The sequence below is a fragment of the Pinus tabuliformis genome, chromosome 5_2 (genome assembly GCF_031772625.1).
Source record: "Pinus tabuliformis cultivar Carrire ecotype Pingquan chromosome 5_2, CPIR1, whole genome shotgun sequence".
In the NCBI taxonomy this organism is placed as follows: domain Eukaryota; kingdom Viridiplantae; phylum Streptophyta; class Pinopsida; order Pinales; family Pinaceae; genus Pinus; species Pinus tabuliformis.
In genome coordinates, this window is record NC_142306.1 from 215,047,905 (window position 1) to 215,053,319 (window position 5,415).

The window sequence follows — 5,415 nt, forward strand, 5'->3', positions numbered from 1 at the left end:
ATGAAGAGGAACTATCAAGGCAAGTGAGGGAACTCAACCTTAAGTTCTCTTAAGAAACTAATTGACAAGCCAATCTAGAAAGTCTTCTTGCCCAAATAATAAAGGCCTCTATCTTTTCTTGATTACCCATGATGTCTCTTGTTGTAGTGACGATATCAAGACATTGTGTCATTCCCTCCACTAAACGACTGAATGAGCTTTGCAGTGAGAGCAAGGTCATTTATAAAATTCACATTAAGCAATTTCTCCCCATAAAAGAGGGGAATGCCTCACAACGTTTGTTATAAATAAGAATCTTAAAGGAGAAATAATAATGCATCACTACAATACCACATAAATATGGGGCAAATGGTTTGGATCATTCATGACTTTGCATGTGGGGTTTGGTCTAGGGTTTGTACTGGTTTTGTATGTTGATTCAACCCCTTTTATGGTATATAGGCTAGAAGATCATTTGCAATGTCAACCAAATTCGAGTCCTAGAGTAACTAGGTAAAGGGGTTGAGATTCCATATGAAAAGGCCATGGATCCTGGCCAGTCTTCACGGTGGGGTTATTCAGTTATGGCATTATCAGATGGGAACATTGATAGATTTGATGAGCATGATGGGCTGGTTAGAGGAGTACATTTTCACAAGGCTCAGCCGTGTTTGTGTCTGGAGGTAAGCCAACCAACTTGGATATTTATTGCATGTTTTGTGGTCCATGTGAACCTCTTTTTTATGTATTTCAAAGATTGAGCAGCACTTTGAAACTGATCACCAAAGTTTAGTTTTCAGTAGTTCCATCAATTGGACGATTGATATGGGTTTCAATGGATACATTTTTATATCCTAGAATGGTGGGTCTCTAACACCTTGGTGACATGGAGAGGGTCTTGAACACATTGGTGTTGTGTGATTCCCTCATGTATTTTGACAAAATTTTCATGGATCAACTAGGAGATTACCTTTACTTGCTCTGTATTGTAAAATGTCTGGAAATTACACATGTCTAGTGGCAAGTTTTGTAGTGATGTCAATTAAGTTTAGCTTGGGTGGTTGGGAAGAAAATATTATCTTTCCCTGTTTGTGAGTCAATTGTTGTTTGGAGCTCTTCTTCATGAGCTATGAAGAATATCTCAATCTCACTACCAGATGGAGGGTGAAGTGAGAAATTACATGCAAGGAAAAAGAAGGTCGCAAGGTAATCAAACTGGTATACCTAGTTTAAAACCTTTTGAATGGGTGGGGGTTGGGCCAGATGACAAGTCCTTGGTGATTTTGGTTGGCTTAGAAATGTTTGTCATAGTGCAACCACTTAGCCAAAGGAGAGATGCAAGAAAAATTCCCACCCTCTCCCATCCAAGGAACAAAGTTGTTTTAGAATTGGTAGTTTTAGTGAAGCTTCCTAGTTGTGTATCTTCTTATGTATACATCGTGCATGTATATTTAGGGTCTTTGATTGTAAATGATATTAACTACAAGTCATATGACATAACAATAAAAAATACAATTATGAAAAGTTGTTATAACTCCAATTTACTTGTTAATGTTATAGGGAATGACTTTAAGATCAATATATGGAACTACAATATGCACTGCGGCCTATATCTGGAGAGTTAAGCTCCATAATGAGTATCCTTGGATTGTCAGTGCAAGTGACTAAAAAACAATAAATATATGGAACTAGCAGTCTTGAACTTGTATCTAACCTTATTGGTGACATTTTTTGTGTAATGTGTGCTTCTTTTCATCCTAAGGAAGATTTGGCCATTTGAAGCCCCTTGGATTAGACTGATAGTGTATGGGATATGTGTGCTCCTACGAGGAAAATCGTTTGTTGATGATATTAAGGTTAACACAAATGAACACATATATTTTTGGAGAGGGTGATGTTGTTGTCAAATATGTTTTCGAATGTCATGACCGTGGAGTGAACTGAGTTGTTGCTTTTCATCCCAGCTTGCCATTGATTGTGTCAGGAGTAGATGGTCACCAAGCAGATTGACTGGCATAAAGATTCAATTTCTTGGTGAAGTTATGTCTATTTCATTAGAGATATATTACCTCTTTTTCTTTTTTTTTAATCTTTTACTCCTCTTTCTTGAGTAGCATCTAATTTTGTATGTAATTCATTTGTGAAAATTTAGTTTGTTTTGTTCTTGGATACCAAGGCCTAGCAAGTTGGATAATTTAAGAGGTCATGTGAAAATTTTGTAGATAATTCATTTGTGAAAATTTAGTTTTGTTCTAAGAGATCAAGGCCTTAGAAGTTGAATACTTTAGGAGGGCACGTGAAAATTTGTAGATAATTCATTTGTGAAAAGTTAGTTTGTTTTGTTCTCGGGTACCTGTTATGAAACCAACTCACAAAAAGATAGAAAAGATATATCAACGACTTAAAACTCAGCCTCTTCAAGGGGGAAACCTCCTTTATATTACACAAATGAACAATTCTTGGATGATGCAAATGATAATACCTTCTTTCTATATATAGGAGTCTAAGTGGCCCCAATATAATCAGAGCCTACATAACAATAATATTGTAGGGGAACAACAATAATAATTGTGGGCTTCTATGGGTCACAATAATAACAATATGGGGACTACATGGGCACAACAATACACTAAGGGGGTTGCACTAATAACAATAAGGGGCTACACTAGTAGTATAGGGACCTAACATGCCCCTCTCCTTAAAAATTGTTGTCCTCAATGCTTGAGTAGTTATGATTGCTTCTGTATAAAATTTGCAACCTCCCATGTGGAATCTTCAGCGGGTAAGTTCTTCCACTTGATGAGATACCATGAAATTGATCGATTTCATAGTTGTTGGGTTTTTGTTTCCGTGACTTCTTCAAGTTCCAATATTATTTTTCCTTCCTCGTCAAGTTCTGACAATATTGTTTGAACTGGGAGCTTGTCACCTATAACCTTGTTTAAGCATGAGACATGGAAAACTTGGCGCACTTGGGAAGATGCAGGAAGCTCCAATTTGTATGCTATAGTACCAATCTTTTGTAAGGAACACAGTACTTTGGTGATAATTTATTATCCTTCTTAGCTTGATTGAGGGACATTTGTTTGTATGGTTGTAGTCATAAAAATGCCCATTTTCCTATATCAAAACTTCTTTTGCTGTGATGTTGATCTGCATGTTGTTTCATTCGATTCTGTGTGAAAGTGAGGTTATCCTTTTTCTTCTTGATATTTCCTTCTATCTTGAGAGTTTAAGGAGTGGTAATTCCTACCAATGCATTAGAAGATATGGTCAAATTCATTTCTTCTTTCTCTAGCGTTGGTTCCTGGTGTATATCCTCTTCTTTTGACGTTTCTTAATCCTTTTCTTCCTCCTCTTCACAATCAATGTAAAACAATTTCTTCTCAGCACACTTATGACCTTTAGTGTATTTGATATCATAACTGTAACAAAGATCGTCTTCTCCTTTTTCGTCCAATTGTTGTGGTGTCAACCTTGTAGGTTGTGGAAGGTTAGGAGCAACAACACTTCCATCTTTATAATTGTGAGTGGTAGGATTTCTTGTTTCCATAACTTTTCTTTCAATTTTTCTTGCCAACCTGAATGTCTTCTCCAATGAATCAAGTTCCCAAATACAAACCTCATGTTGAATGTTATCCTTTAAAGTCCCTATGAAGACATCAATCCTCTACTTCTCTTGAATATCATTTACCCTTATATTCAATTTTTGGAAGTCCTCAATGTGCTCTGCTGTTGAACCCTTTTGTTTGAGATTTACCAATTCGCTAAAGAAGGTGTTGCTCTTTCCATCCTCATAATGTGCTATCATTTCCTCCATGAAAATTGACCAGATGACAAGTGGTTTATGAGAAAAAAGCCCTTTATACCATAAAAATTGATTCGGTTCTAAATATAAAGATTCAATATGTACCTTTTGTAACAGTTGCACATCATGTAGATCAAAATATTTCTCCATTTGTAGTATCCATGTTATGAGACCCTTTCCATCAAACTTCCTCATATCGATATTTGGAATATGGTGGGTCTTCAATCCAATGTTAGATTCTATGAAATCATGATTAACATTTTTTCTCTCATCTTGAATTTCCTCTACTACCTTTTCGTCATTAGGAGGCCTTTCTTGTAGCGTCTTTGTCCCACCTTCCTTCAATCCTTCCATGTCTTTCTTCAAATCTTCCATGCCTTTCTTCAAATCTTCTTCCCTACCATATATATTAGCTTTGATCGCACATATAAAACTATTTATCTTAGCTTTGATCGCATTCTTCAAGTCATCCATCCAATTTTTCTTACTAGGTGTTTTTATTTTCTTGATTCGAGTCATTTTTTTCTTGCTTTTAGTAGCTTTGGATCTCCAAGGTCTGAAATTGCAACATGCAGTAGCCCTCTGTGTCCTCATTCCAATGCCACCAATCTGATCGAAATTGGATTCTCCAAGAAAAAGTTATGCCCAATCTCCCAAGATGACCTGATTATATACTTTTTCAGTAGAGTGAACTTGTACGAAGTTCCATGTGTCATTGTTTCGACCTTCGGACCTAAAACCAATAAACAGAAAAGTACAGTCCGTCTTATTTCTGTAACATGTTACAAAATTTCAATCTCATGCTCAGAGAGAAATTTGACGATTTTCCCAAGGTCACCTATTTGGGATGTAATTCGTGAGCTTACAAAAACCTTAAATGTCTTGGACTATATCTTCGAAAATATAGTGTAACAAGATCTGAAATTTGGGCCCAAGCTTCACCAAAATTTCGAGTCAAATGGGTTTTAATTTTAGAGTCTGAACCTTCGTAGAAAAAAATTATAGTGAAAATTCCATGATAACATGTTTGAGATGGAATTCTGGAGCTTGCAAAAATCCTAACTTCCTCAAATCATATCTCTGAAAGTATAGCGAGACAAGATCTGAAATTCGGACCCAAGCTTAAGTAAGATTTCGGTTCAAATGGGTTTTTTTCTAGCTTCTGAAACTTCATAGAGAAAAAATTTATAGCGAAAATTACACGATGACCTATTTGGAGTAGCGAAACGCTAGAATCCAAAGCTCTGATACCAAATGTTATGAAACCAGCTCACAAAAAGATAGAAAAGATAGATCAACGACTTAAAACTCAGCCTCTTTGAGGGGCAACCTCCTTTATATTACACAAATGAACAATTCTTGGATGATACAAATGACAATACCTCCTTTCTATATATATGAGTCTAAGTGGTCCCAATATAATTAGAGCCTACATAAACAACAAAAGCAGATAACAATAGTGGGCTTCTATGGGGCACAATAATAACAACATGGGGACTACATGGGCACAACAATACAATAAGGGGGTTGCACTAATAACAATAAGGGGCTACACTAGTAGTATATGGACCTAACAGTCTTAGCTTGGGAAGTTGTCTATTTTAACTTTTAAGAGGCATACGAACTAT

General features: G+C 36.2%; 1 pseudogene; it reads left to right on the forward strand.

The window, feature by feature from the left end:
- The first annotated feature begins 459 nt into the window (after positions 1 to 459).
- Positions 460 to 1,989, forward strand: LOC149158312 (coatomer subunit alpha-2-like; annotated as a pseudogene).
- The last annotated feature ends 3,426 nt before the right edge of the window (positions 1,990 to 5,415 follow it).